At 43.6% G+C, this 14,848-nt stretch overlaps 1 protein-coding gene across 7 annotated transcripts in view; it reads left to right on the top strand.

The window, feature by feature from the left end:
- The first annotated feature begins 434 nt into the window (after nt 1-434).
- ZMYM2 (zinc finger MYM-type containing 2) overlaps nt 435-14,848 on the top strand; it is a 130,419-nt gene continuing 116,005 nt past the window's right edge. For 2 of the 7 annotated variants that reach the window (XR_004054646.1, XM_030921959.1), the window contains exons 1-2: nt 440-606; nt 1,715-1,783. The gene's annotated coding sequence lies outside the window, so the exon portion shown is untranslated. Of the gene's footprint in view, nt 725-759; nt 901-1,714; nt 1,784-13,260; nt 13,308-14,848 lie in introns of those variants that run through there. The other 5 variants (XM_030921956.1, XM_030921958.1, XM_030921955.1 and 2 more) reach the window with 5 other exon arrangements.

Here is a 14,848-nt window from a genome sequence, read left to right as displayed (position 1 = left end):
ACTGGACAGGGAGGGCGATGGGGCATCGAGGCCGCGGCTCTCCTCGGGCAGGGGCGTTGGGAGCCACTGCCGCGGCCTGGGCGCCCAAGCTCGGGCGAGGGCAGGCGGCCCCGCCGGAGTCTCCCGGGCTGTCTAGGTCCCGAAGAGCCCCGAGCCCTGAGGAGCCGAAGCGGGGTCGGTGCGGCGGGCAGCGAATCTCGGGCTCCTGACCCTGGCAGACCCGGTGGGTGGGGGCGGGGGACCGGCGGGGAGGGGACCCGGCCGGGAGTCGAGGGCCGGCGGAGGCGGGAGTGGAACGGCAGGGCCGGGGGAGTGGCCCGCACCTGACGGACAGCCCTTCGGACCACCCCACCGAGGGGGGGCCCTGAAGGACGGCCGTCGGAGCCAATGGGCATGCCCGAGGCGCTCCGGCCCGCCTCCCCTGTCAGCCAATGAGCGCGCGGAGGGCGGGGCCTCCCCGGGCTCGGCCGCGCCGCCGCCTCCTCCGCCTCCTCCTCCTCACCAGCGCTAAAGCCGGGACTGGACCGAGCGGAGTTGTGCGTGTCGCCGAAGGGGGGTGGGCCGGGGGAGGGGAGGTTCGCTCCGCGGAGCCGCAGCCAGAACCGGGTGAGGCTTATCCCCGCTGTCTTTCCAGTCCGGGGCCGCCGAGAGTGGGGGTGGCTGGGAGCAGCGCAGCCTCCGGAGGAGGAGGCGGAGGCGGAGGCGACTAGGGAGGCGGAGATGGGTGAGGGCAGCCTCCGGAGCCTCCCACCGACCCGGGATTAATACCCCGCGGCGCGGCCGCCGTCGCCGCTGCCGCGTCGGGGCCTCGGGGGCAGCTCGGGGCTGCGCTCATGTCACAGGCGCCTTTGCGTGCGGCCCGAGGGGCTGGGAGAGTGCGGGCGAGGCCGGGAGGGCTGGGTGAGGCGGCCGCCAGCGGCGGGGGTCGCGGGGCCGGCGGGGCGGCGGGACGGCGGGGCGGGGGTGCCGGCCGCCCGGGGAGGTCGCGGGGCATTTTCCTTTCTCTCCTGCGGGGGGCGGGGGAGGGGCGCCCCGGCCGGGTCTCCGCTCTCGGGGCCGCGCTCCCACCCTGTCCACTGGAGCCGAGGTCCCCAAGTTTTTCGGGGTGAGGGCTGCTGCCTCTGCCCCGCCGGGTCCCCTCCTTCGCTCTTCTTTTCCTCGGCGCTGCGCTGCGCGGCTCTTGCTCCGCACGTATTGTTTGGCTGGGTCTCTAATGGCGGACGGGGAGGCAGCGCTGCCGGTCGCCGACTGCAGGGGGGGGCAAACCTCGGGCCCAGGGCAACTGCTTGGGGCAAATGTGGGCGATATCGGCCCAGCGGTGACGTGAGCCGCCCCTTACCTCTGAATTGGTACTTGGAGTGACGGGGATGACGCTGGGTGGGCAAATTTAGGAGGGAATACAAATCCCTTGCTGGCGTCGAGGCAGCGTTTTCCCTTCCCCCCTCCCTTCCCGGGAGCAGGCTCGGTGTCCTCAGGCCCCCTCCCTTCCAGATTTTGCCTTTCACATGGGTTTTGGCCCCAGATACATATTTTGCGCTGTTTTGCCCCACTTACGCAGGAGGGGGCTATTGTGCGCATGGTGGGGGTAATAATAGAAGAACCGAGCCTCCTTGACCTCTTATTCCCTTCTCTGCCTCCTTCTGGCAGAAAGGGTTGGTTTCTCCCACCAGGTTGTGTGTTCTTGATACATTTTTCTTTTTTCCTCCTATCCCAGGACCAAGAATCGCCTTCAGCCCTGTCTGGTGCATCCTTGGCAGAAAGTGAGGAGGAAAACACCCCCATTGTGAGTCCTTTGCCCCTAATTTGTTGCCAATAGAGGACATTGTCAGGTTGTAGGGGTTCAGCTACGGGACCTGGCCCTCCCAGTTGTTTTGAGGGGGAGGAGCTTTCCCTTGGGTGGCAGCTGCCCCCAGGGCGAAGCCTGGGTAATGGCTGGTGAGGCAGCTGGGAGTGGGCGCTGCTGTTTCCACCGCTGCAGACATCGCTCCTGCTGCTGCAATACCAACCTCAGCAACCAGACGACGATCTTCTGCAGCTGCTCACGTTACCGGGGAGGAGGGGTGGTGCGAAGGAGGGCATATTTCTGGTGCCCTCTAGAGTTCCAAAATGGGAATTAAAGTTATTTCTTGTTGAATGCTGAGCATACAACCTTAACATTTTTTCTTACTTAAACAATGGCTAATTGATTGAAGGAATTGGAAACATAGAAATAATCATATTTTTGTTTATGCCTATTGGAAACGCAAATTTTGACACGGTTCGTGAGTTGTTAGATCTTTTTTCATTTATTTACTTACGAAAGGGATGGAGCCCACTCCTCTAGTGCTATCTTGTTCAGCAAGTAGTATGCTGATCAGGCCAGTGTACTGATCTAGTTACTTTCTTCGTTCCCCGTCTTCCGTGTTGATCATCTTTCACTTAGCGGTCGCTTTTGAATGTGTTACCTGAGAATTATTTAATTTGTTGGTTTTAAGGCAACCATGTAATGTGCTGGAGAGGAAGATGAAGATAGCCAGTCATAGTTTCCTTCAGACAATTGAAACTAAACAAAGTATCTGAAGTCAGCACTCTGGATACATTATATCTCTGGAGCCCATTGACAGTTGATACTGTAACTTGTCATCCCTGTCAGAGTCAGAGATGAGTTATTTACGCTTAAGTATTCAGTCCACATGGTTTAAAAAATAGTTAATTGATAAGCGTTTGCTGAATATACATTGTGAAGGATGATGTGAGAATAGTAACTTGTATTAAATATACATCGTTCTAGGCACAGTCCAGGACACTTTCCTTTAATCTTAGCAAGTAGCCCACAGGGTAATACGAATGGCATGTATTGAGCCCTTATTGTATGCTAGCCCGATTCTAAGGTTTTTTTTTTTAAGTTTATTATGGAAACTTTAAATTTTACGTGTAAGAATAGTGTACTGACCCTCCATGTACCCATCATTCACATTCTAAAATTATCAATACGTGCCCGCACTCATTTTTAACATGTTAAGTAATTTAATTATCATGAAAACCCAGTGATGTTGATAACCACAGTTATCAATTAGATTTATATACTGCTTTGTTTCAAAACTAACGGGCTGTTTGGATCAGAATTAACATAGTCTCTTTTTCAATGTGTCTGTAAAATTTACAGTCTGTAATTGTTTTCTAAATACTGCTAACTTGAATGACTATAACTTCTCTAATGAGTTTGAAGTTCATCTCAGGCGTCAGATCATTCAAATATAGTGAATCAAGGTTAGATCTTTCAAGTGGATGGAAGATGCTTATCGCTGCGTATTTTCACAAAAGATTTGCCTTTCTAGGATTTTTTTTTTCTTTGTTCTTAGTTATGTTGATAGGGGAAGCTTGATAATTGGTTATGTTTAGTAGATATTTGGAGACGAGGAACATAAAAAATGTAAAATCAGTACTTTTCTGTAATGCCAACATATGTATACTAACGGGAAGCAGTGCTGCTTTTACATAACCAGAATGTGGTTCTTGTTTTGCTTAACAATTTAGCTTAGAATTGAACATTTCTTTACTTAAAAACAGCAACTAGTGATGCTGTTATGTGCTAGACAGTAAGATGAAGATAACCTGATGATTTTTAATTGGCCTTGACTAAATAAGTACTTTTATTATACAGTAGGAACATATGTGAGTACTTTTAGATCTATTTACAAAGTATTTTGACAGTTAAAACTACTTTAAATATTTATGGCATCTTTCTTTAGTGCATCCTTAATAATATCTATTCCCTCCCACCTATCCTTTTAAACTGTTGGGAGAAAGATATAAAGTGGTCTCTGCTTTTCCATGGGCTGGGCTTTTGCATTTCATGTGGTGAGACAACCCTGAATCACTCAGGTATGACATATACGCTGACATATGAACATTTTTAACTTCTGTGTGGATAGAGAGCTTATATTGCCTTTGAAGAACAGTTTTTTTTTTTTTTTTCAGTTTTATTGTATTTTGCCCTTGTTTGAGGTACGGAGATGTACAAACTTAATACATTTGAGACAAAGTGAGTCTTTACCTTCAGTCAGATGCTCTGGTATTAATGTGATGGGAAGAATAGGTATGAAATGCTGAAACTCTGGTGTCAAAAGGCGTGATATAATTAGAAATGTTATATTTTCTGTCTCTGTAGCATTAATATGTCTCCATCCCATTTGACAATATTGTTAACATATATCATGATAAATGTCGTTTATTATAAGAAGACTGGGCTATTCAAATTGCACGTGATTTTTTTTTTTTTCGAGATAGAGTTTCACTCTTACTGCCCAGGCTGGAGTGCAGTGACGCAAACTTGGCTCACTGCAACCTCCGCCTCCTGGGTTCAAGTGATGCTCGTGCCTCGGCCTTCCAAGTAGCTGGGATCACAGGTGCGCGCCACTGTGACTAGCCAATTTTGTATTTTCAGTAGAAACAGGATTTCATCATGTTGGTCAGGCTTACCTCGCACTCCTGGCCTCAAGTGATTCGCCTGTCTCAGCCTCCCACAGTGCTGGGATTACAGGCGTAAGCCACCTCACCCAGCCTCTTTTTTTTGAGATGGAATCTCTCTTTGTCATCCAGGCTGGAGTGCAGTGGCGCGGTGTCTGCTCACTGCAACCTCCGCCTCCTGGGTTCAAGCATTCTCCTGCCTCAGCTTCCCAAGTAGCTGGGACTATAGGCACTTGCCCACTACACCTGGCTAGTTTTGTATTTTTAGTAGAGATGGGGATTTTCAGTAGAGACGAGGTTTCACCGTGTTGGCCAGACTGGTCTCGAATTCCTGAGCCCCGGTGATCTGCCCGCCTCAACCTCCCAAAGTATTGGAATTACAGGTGTGAGCCACCGTGCTGGCCTGCATGTGATTTTTTTTAGCGAATGCAAGGAGAGCCCAAACTCAAGTGTTTTCTCTCATTGGATTCGCAAATAGTATTTTATGTAGGGCATTTCAATTTAGGGAAGAAATAAATTGCTTTGACTTCCTGCATTTTCCTCCTTTAAAAACACTTCAGTTGGTTAATTTTCTTATATTCCTGTCAAAGCACAAAAGTGAACAGGACTTTTGAAGTATTCAGATCAAAAAGTACTAATGCAGGTCTCCAATATATAAGACTTACAAAGTTGTCAATGAGAAAAATTGCTGTTGGATAAATCTATGAATTTGAGTGCAGCAATCTGAGTAACAGTTGCAGCTTATTTTGGTATTTTATTTTGGTTGTATATCAGCAAATTTTTTTATGTAGTTGGAGTTGCCCATTTTTATATTTGCAACCTGGTTTTTTAAATAAGTCACTTTGTAGTCTTAGATGTCTCTTACTAAAATAGACATATGAAAAGGATCTTTATGGTCATCACCAAATGCTTGGCAACAAGATGAGTTCATCATTTTAAAATGTGTTGGATTATAACACATTTGAACATATCTGTTGTTTTCGTGCATATTTTAAGATATATTAATTTTTTTTGAATTGAGCTTTACACAATACTTGAAGCACCTCTGTGGAGCTGCAGAATGAATTTTCGTAAACATTTTTAAACTTTTTATTAAAGTTTAAAAAATGATGTGCAGAGAGATTAGCAGAATCACTTGATTAGTATGACTTTGGGGTTTGTTCTTAGTACTGTTTTATTTTTAACTTTATAACAGTCCATTGAAAATTAGAAGTAATAAATTTTAAGAAAAATTAATGCTCTTTAATTTGAAAGAAGGGTATATATAGCTGTTGAGTTTTATTTTTACTGATTTGATTAGTGTTCTATAAGTATTCATGTTTGCTATTTCAAGAAATGACGTAGGAGTAAACTGGTTGGCCGAGCTCAGTGGCTCACCCCTGTAATGCCAGCTTTGGGAGACTGAGGTGGGTGGATCACCTGAGGTCAGGAGTTCGAGACCAGCCTGGCCAACGTGGTGAAACCCTCTCTCTACTAAAAATACAAAGATTAGCCAAGCATGGTGGTGGGCATCTGTAATGCCAGATACTCAGGAGGCTGAGGTAGGAGAATCACTTGAAACTGGGAGGTGGAGTTTGCAGTGAGCCAAGATTGCACCACTGCATTCCAGCCTGGGTGATAGAGTGAGAGACTGTCAAAAAAAAAAAAAAAAAAAAAAAAAGAGTAAACTGATTATTCACAGAAATAGGTAATGTATGTTTAATAGGTCGTTTTTTTGTAGAGACAGGGACCCACTTTGTTGTCTCCTGGACTCCTGGACTCAAGCGATCTTCCTACCTTGGCCTCCCAAAGTGTTAGGATTGTAGGCGTAAGCCACCATGCCTAGCCAGTAGGTTGGGTTTTTTATTTATTTATTTATTTATTTATTTATTTATTTATTTATTTATTTATTTATTTGAGATGGAGTCTCGCTCTGTCAGGGAGTGCAGTGGCCAGATCTCGGCTCACTGCAAGCTCCACCTCCCGGGTTTACGCCATTCTCCTGCCTCAGCCTCCCGAGTATCTGGGACTACAGGTGCCCGCCTCGTCGCCCGGCTAGTTTTTTGTGTTTTTTTTTTTTTTAGTAGAGACGGGGTTTCACCGTGTTAGCCAGGATGGTCTCGATCTCCTGACCTCGTGATCCGCCCGTCTCGGCCTCCCAAAGTGCTGGGATTACAGGCTTGAGCCATGGCACCCGGCTGGTTGGGTTTTTTAAACTTTTGCACACTTATGTTTTATTAATATAAGTTATCATCTTGTTTTTGTTTATTCTTAATTTAGACCCTTCTCTTTAATGTCAATAGGCTGCCAAGGATTAGGTTTTTCTCTCTTTTCCAGAGGGTTCCAGATTTTTTTTTCTCTCTAGTGTTCCTAGTGAATTTCAAGGTCAGATTAGTTTTTGTGAATTTATAAATCTAAAGAGTTTTAAAAAATTTATCCTTGGCCGGGCGCGGTGGCTCAAGCCTGTAATCCCAGCACTTTGGGAGGCCGAGACGGGCGGATCACGAGGTCAGGAGATCGAGACCATCCTGGCGAACGTGGTGAAACCCCGTCTCTACTAAAAAATACAAAAAACTAGCCGGGCGAGGTGGCGGGCGCCTGTAGTCCCAGCTACTCGGGAGGCTGAGGCGGGAGAATGGCGTAAACCCGGGAGGTGGAGCTTGCAGTGAGCTGAGATCCGGCCACTGCACTCCAGCCTGGGCGACAGAGCGAGACTCCGTCTCAAAAAAAAAAAAAAAAAAAATTATCCTTAAAAATATGTTTTTTATATTACAAGTTAATGTTTTTTTTTTTTTTTTTTTTTTTTTTTTTTTTTTTTGAGACGGAGTCTCGCTCTGTCTCCCGGGCTGAGTGCAGTGGCCGGATCTCAGCTCACTGCAAGCTCCGCCTCCTGGGTTTACGCCATTCTCCTGCCTCAGCCTCCCGAGTAGCTGGGACTACAGGCGCCCGCCACCTCGCCCGGCTAGTTTTTTGTATTTTTTAGTAGAGACGGGGTTTCACCGGGTTAGCCAGGATGGTCTTGATCTCCTGACCTCGTGATCCGCCCGTCTCGGCCTCCCAAAGTGCTGGGATTACAGGCTTGAGCCACCGCGCCCGGCCCTACAAGTTAATGTTAAATTGTAATCTTTCAAGATAAATTTAGTAGGAATAAATTGGTGCAACTTCATATGAAAATGTTGGGAAAGATCTGTTAAAACTATTGCATTCAACTCTCTAACCATGCATTTAGATTGGATAAGAAAAATGCATAGCTATTTTAAGTAACATCGGGATGCACAGTTAGAAGTTGCAGACAGAATAATATTTGTACAATGTGACTATAATACAGTGAGACAAATTCTTTTTACTTTATAGCAATGCATGTGTATATTACTCTCTGCCATAGTCACCTAGATACCGTCTCTGGACTTACTAGTGTAAGAATTGACAACTAAATTTTTGGGTTTTGTTACTTAACATTAAAAAACGACTTTTTCTAATACTGGAATAGTTTTATAATCATTCCTTTCAAAGAGGTATGTCTTTTGCGTAGGAAGAGTAGTGTTTCTTGGAATATCAAGTTGGACTAGACAGAATGTTCAGGGTAATAATCGGGACTGATTCAACAAATTGGATATTACAACACCTGTTGTATATTAAATAGTCATAAAAGATGTGTTCTGTTAATTAGGGGCTGGCAGTTTCTTTCGCTTTGCTTGGAAGAGCATTTCATCTAGACTTAGTGAATTTTGTTTCTAGTTCTATAGAACTAAGGAAAGTTTTGGGTGGAAGTGAAAATGTAAGTTAAATGAAAATTTTAGTTTATCCTCCTGTTTAGATTTGTACTTTTTTTCGTTCCAGGCTTGTCATATCTTGTTTTAATCATTTTAATGATTTCTGGCTCTGATATGATATCTGAATTCTTTTTTTTTGAAATGGAGTCTTGCTCTGTGGCCTAGACCAGAGTGCAATGACATGATCTCAGCTCACTGCAACCTCCGCCTCCTGGGTTCAACTTCAAGCAATTCTCCTGCCTCAGCCTCCTGCATAGCTGGGATTATAAGTGTGCACCACCACGCCTGGCTAATTTTTGTATTTTTAGTAGAGACAGGGTTTCACCATGTTGGCCAGCTGGTTTTGAACTCCTGAACTCAGGTGATCCACCTGCCTGGGCCTGCCAAAGTGCTGGGATTACAGGTGTGAGCCACCGCACCAGGCCTGAATTCTTACGTAATTCTATATTTGCTTTTTTTTTTTTTTTGAGACGGAGTTTCGCTCTTGTTGCCCAGGCTTTGAAGTGCAATGGTGCAATCTCGGCTCAACGCAACCTCCGCCTCCCAGGTTCAAGTGATTCTCATGCCTCAGCCTCCCGAGTAGCTGTGATTGCAGGCATGAGCCGCCCGCCTGGCTAATTTTGTATTTTTAGTAGAGATGGGGTTTCTCCATGTTGGTGAGGCTGGTCTTGAACTCCTGACCTCAGGTGATCTACCCGCCTCAGCCTCCCAAAGTGTTGGGATTACAGGTGTGAACCACTGCCCAGGCCTGAATTCTTTTATGTCTATAATTCTTTTTTTTTTTTTTTTGATACAGAGTTTTGCTCTTGTTGCCTAGGCTGGAGTGCAGTGGCATGATCAGGGCTCACTGCAGCCTCCACCTCCCGGGTTCTAGCGATTGTCTTGCCTCACCCTCCTGAGTAGCTGGGATTACAGGCATGCGCCACCACGGCGGGCTCATTTTGTATTTTTAGTAGAGACGGGGTTTCTCCATTTTGGTCAGGCTGGTCTTGAACTCCCAACCTCAGGTGATCTGCCTGCCTTGGCCTCCCAAAATGCTGGGATTATGGGCGTGAGCCACCGTGCCCAACCTGCTTGTTTTTTTACATAATGAAAAATTTGCACTTGTTTTAATTAGTTATAGGAAAATAATTATTATAAAATTTAACAAAGTTTTAGCCTTATAACTTTACTATGAATATTGTCTCACTTTATTTTGATTTTTGTCTGTCTTAATATTGTATAGTCCTGTTTCTTAATATTGTATAGTCCTGTTTCTTAATATTGTATAGTCCTGTTTCTTAATATTGTATAGTCCTGTTTCTTAATATTGTATAGTCCTGTTTCTTAGCCAAATAAGTGTTAACTCCTGCCTGGGAAGTCATTCCATCCTGTGTCTCTGTACGGTTTTACATGGCTTATAGAAGAGAAGCTTCGGCCGGGCGCGGTGGCTCAAGCCTGTAATCCCAGCACTTTGGGAGGCCGAGACGGGTGGATCATGAGGTCAGGAGATCGAGACCATCCTGGCTAACACGGTGAAACCCCGTCTCTACTAAAAAAATACAAAAAACTAGCTGGGCGAGGTGGCGGGCGCCTGTAGTCCCAGCTACTCGGGAGGCTGAGGCAGGAGAATGGCGTGAACCCGGGAGGCGGAGCTTGCAGTGAGCTGAGATCTGGCCACTGCACTCCAGCCTGGGTGACAGAGCGAGACTCCCTCTCAAAAAAAAAAAAAAAAAAGAAGAGAAGCTTCTGTTCCAGTTAGTCTCTCTTCCGTGACACAGACTCCTGACTTCTGTTATTTCATGTTCTCTTTATTTGTATATCACATTGTCCTTTTTTTTAAGGACCTTACTCTTCTGTTTTCATTCAGTCTTTCACCTGGACTTACCTATTCATTTGTCTTCCTTTTCCTAACTCCTTTTGCATTTTTTTTTAAAAAAAAGATTGCAGGCCGGGCGCGGTGGCTCAAGCCTGTAATCCCAGCACTTTGGGAGGCCGAGACAGGCGGATCACGAGGTCAGGAGATCGAGACCATCCTGGCTAACACGGTGAAACCCCGTCTCTACTAAAAAATACAAAAAAAATTAGTCGGGCGAGGTGGCGGGCGCCTGTAGTCCCAGCTCCTCGGGAGGCTGAGGCAGGAGAATGGCGTGAACCCGGGAGGCGGAGCTTGCAGTGAGCTGAGATCTGGCCACAGCACTCCAGCCTGGGTGACAGAGCGAGACTCTGTCTCAAAAAACAAAAAAACAAAACAAAACAAAAAAAGAAAGATTGCAGTAACTAATAGCATCCTATATAAAAGTCTGATTATACTTTGTTTTTAGGGGGTATGTTTCCAAATTATAATAAACTTGTGTATTTGGTGAGATCATGATATGTGAGTGTGGTTCTAGAGATATATAAGGGCCTCACATGGAAAGGGAACTAGTGAGTACTAACAGAAGATTGAAAGGGTAACGACTTAATTTTGCAGATTTTCTGCCAAAAAAAGCCATTTTTCTCATTGTAGCATGACATGAGTTGGAGTTATACAGATTCAGGCTTAAATCTGCCCTGCTCATGAAGGGAGTTTTGGGGTAATAGAGTGTTTTATAAAACTGGATTGTGGTGATTGTTGCATAAGTATATACATTTAATACATTTATCAAACCTTTCACTTAAGTAAATTTTACTATGTGTATATTATGCCTTAATATAACTATTAAAAACAATTTTGCTCCAGTATTTACCAGTTTGTGATATCAGGCAAGTCATGTAACCTCTGAGCTGTAGTTCAGTCAGTTAACAAATGAGTATGGTAATGCCTGGTTTCCTGAGATTGTTGAGGTGAGGACTAAAAATAATACAGGGTATGCAGCTGGCATAGTAGGTGCTCAGTTAATAGCAGCTACAATTCTTTAACTGTCTGTATGGACCAAACATAATGAATTTGCTGCCACCACCTGGTATGGTAAACTTACTGTGTGCTCATCTGGTAATGACTAGAAGAGTTTCTGTCTTTCTCTTCACCAACTTCCCTCCTCTGGCTTTTTCATTGGTCTGCAGTGCTTTATCCTCCATCGAGATAAAAATGGTTTATCCTCCAGAATCTCTGCATCTTTTTCTAATGATTTCTTCTCTTCCGTATACTTCTAGAAAGAAATCTATCTGATTTGCACTCTCAACAGTATAACAAATCTGCTCTTTTGAGATCACTGGCTACCTAATTGCCAAATCTTTTAACTGTTTCTTTTGGTCTTAATTCTGTAACATTTAAAATTTTTACTTCCGGGGCTTAGTGTGGTCTCATAGTTATGACCACCTTCACTTCCCCTTGCTAGAGTTTCTTTTTTTTCAGTTTTGCTTTTCTTGCTCAAGCTGGAGCGCAAATGGTGTGATCTCGGTCCACTGCAACCTCTGCTTTCCAGGTTCAAGCGATTCTCCTGCCTCAGCCTCTCGAGTGGCTGGGATTACAGGTGCACGCCACCACGCCTGGCTATTTTTTTTTGTGTTTTCAGTAGAAACGGGGTTTAACCATATTAGCTAGGCTGGTCTTGAACTCCTGACCTCAGGCGATCTGCCCACCTCGGCCTCCCAAAGTGCTGGGATTACAGGCGTGAGCCAGCACGCCCAGCCTGCCCTCACTAGACTTTCTAATGTTGAGACCTTTAAGTGTCCTTTGCTGTCATCTTTAGCTCTCTCTTATTTTGCTTTTAACTTTCACCTTAGTCTGTTAGAAAACGAAATTATTTACAAGGCAATATCTTCCTATTCTTGACTCCAGTGTAGCTAGATTAATTTTTCCTAAAGCTCAGTCTGATGACATTGCTTATTTTGCAAAAACTTGAGAAATTTCTGTTGGCATGTGAAATAAAATAAAAATTAAGCCTGGACTTAACCCTTAAAAATAAAAAATCAAGTAGGAAGTGTGTTATGTGTGTTTTTCATGTAAGTTCTCACTGTTCAGTTTACAGAGATAGTCATATAAATGAGTAAAGATAAACAAAATGTGAAACAAAGTGTAATAGGTAGTAAACAGAAGTGAATAATTATATGCATATCAAAAAGGACATTTCTTAATATTTTTTGGTTATAAAAATAAAACATTCCCTTAAAATCTTTAGGAAGTAAAAAATATATGTGACATAGAAAATGAGAATTCCCACCTAATTCCATTCTCCTTGAGACCAGTGTTTAAACTTTAAAATGTATTCTTATGATTTTCCATCTGGTCATCACACTAATTTGCATATATACTATTCCTATCAACAATGGGCATATTCATCAAAGTCTGACATCCTTGTTTTCCTTTCCCTGCCCTTAGGTTGCAGAAGTCTTTAGCCGATTATTTGAATTCTAGCGGTCAGTTTATTAGACCCAGTTCACTAGTCTTAGTTCTAGCAGATGGGAAGATAATGTGGTATAATGAAAGGTATGTGAACTTTTTAGGTACAAACTTTGTGTGTGCCACCTACAGCTGTATGCCATAGGAGATTTACTTGATTGTACAGAGTAATTTACTCAACTGCAAAATGGGGTCATAATATAGTATAAGGTCTTTTCAAGGAACTTGTGATGAGAGTGCTGTCAAGCATGTTTTTCATAATTGGTAGTTATTGTGTGAGATGTATGATGAAATTCAGAGGCAAAAGTATAACTCAAGGTGTGAAGGAAGGGATTGAATAAAAGAGATCAGCAAAGTAGACTATTGAGGACTGCCTTCTTTAATTAAGATTTATTGAGGGTTGCCTTCTTTGCTTCAGGCTCACTTTATTTACTAGATAATTTAAAAAATAAGAGCTATTGTAAGTGATAAGGTTTTTTATTTTCTGAGATTTGTCTAATAAGGAAATTCTTATGCTCCATGCTCTGTATGCCTTTCACTTTTTTTTTTCTTTTTTAAAGCAATCAGTGAAACATTTGAACATATCAAGAAAAAAATGCTGGTTAAAAAAGAGTTTTGAGTCTTATGAAACAGAGGCAAGAGATTTTTACTTAGTAATGGTCTGTATTAGAGAAATAGATTCTTAGTACCTGAAGTCTACCTTGTTGGATCTGTGGTCTCATTTGCTTATTGATGCAAGTATTGTTGTTTCTTTAGGTTAGATGAGGTCTTAATCATGGAACATTTGAAGTCACGTAAAGAAGGTAATGTTTTTTTTTAAAAGCCCTCTACTCCATCTGTTTAAACGTTACGGGAAATGTGTTATCAAAAGCAGTCGTTAAACTAGATCATAGATTTGGAATACCAACAAGTGGTCATAAGAATAAATGAATGTTTGATGATTTGTTTCCAAATTAACGTGTGTAGTTGAAGTTTATTTGTGCTGTTGTAGTTTTTAAACTATGTTTGGAGAAAGAAGTATGGGTTTATTTAACTTCTCTGGTAAAGGGGATCGCGGGGATAGGGTATGATAACCTTTCATTAGGGACTAAAATCAGGTCATGTTACTACTAACTGTACTTACGTAGATTAATATAGAAGTAAAACGAATTAGGACCAAAGACAAAGGATAGAGATAATTATGTTTTAGCTTGTTTCATCTTTTGAGGGAGTTATTCTAATTTTCCATTTTATAACAGGGAAATGGGCGTGGGGATGAAGTGATTGTCCTGTGCACACAAGAAGAGACAGTGCCAGAATTCACTGTGGGTCAGGGAGGAGTGAAATACCCGCCCCCACACCCTGCAAAACAGGCATCTTCAAATCCCAGAAAGGTTATTTGTTAAAGAGAAATATTCATTCAGTAAATATTTATTGGCCAGGCTTTTATTAAGTTCAAGGATACAGTAAGAGGCAATAAGAGCATAGGTCTTTGCCTTCATGGACCATGCAGTCTTCTGGGGGTTACAGATTACAGATCAACAAACATAACTGCAAATTGGATAAATGCAGCTGAGGAAATGAGTATGATCTGAGAGTGCAGCAGGAGACACCTAATTGAGACCAGTGGTGGATTAGTGGAGTGTTTGACACAGGAGAATCTTTCTTTGAGAGAGTGACATTTAAGCAGAGAATAGATGGAAGCGTGAAAAGGAGTCTTTCAGGCAGAGGAAGATCCTGAGATGAGGAGCTTGAACTCTTCCACAGCCTGAAAGAAGGCTTAGTTTAGTTTAGCTGAAGCTTAATGAGCAAGGTGGGGAAAAGTAGGGCTGAAAGTGAACCTAGATTGTAGGTAGGGATCAAATCAGACAGAAATACTACATACAGGTAAGGGGAGGAATTGTAAGCTTTCTGCTAAGTATACTGAAAAGCCATGTAAGAAGTGAATGTTGCAGTCTGATTTCATTTTTAGTTTATATTTATATATATTTTTTTGAGATGGAGTTTCACTCTTGTTGCCCAGGCTGGAGTGCAATGGTGTGATCTCGCTTACTACAACCTCCGCCTCCGGGGTTCAAGCGATTCTCCTGTCTCAGCCTCCCAGATAACTGGGATTACAGGCATGTGCCACCACAGCAGGTTAATTTTGTATTTTTAGTAGAGGCGGGGTTTCTCCATGTTGGTCAGGCTGGTCTTGAACTCCTGATCTCAGGTGATCCGCCCGCCTCAGCCTCACAAGGTGTTGGGATTACAGGCATGAGTCACCATGCCCGGCTGATTCATTTTTAAGAAGATCTTTAGATATTCTGGGGAGTATAGTAGGTAATGTCAGTATTCCAGCAGAAAAATGATGGACTTCTCGGGC

Source organism: Rhinopithecus roxellana, chromosome 18 (genome assembly GCF_007565055.1).
Source record: "Rhinopithecus roxellana isolate Shanxi Qingling chromosome 18, ASM756505v1, whole genome shotgun sequence".
Taxonomy (NCBI): domain Eukaryota; kingdom Metazoa; phylum Chordata; class Mammalia; order Primates; family Cercopithecidae; genus Rhinopithecus; species Rhinopithecus roxellana.
This window is presented reverse-complemented; position numbering and strand designations above follow the sequence as displayed.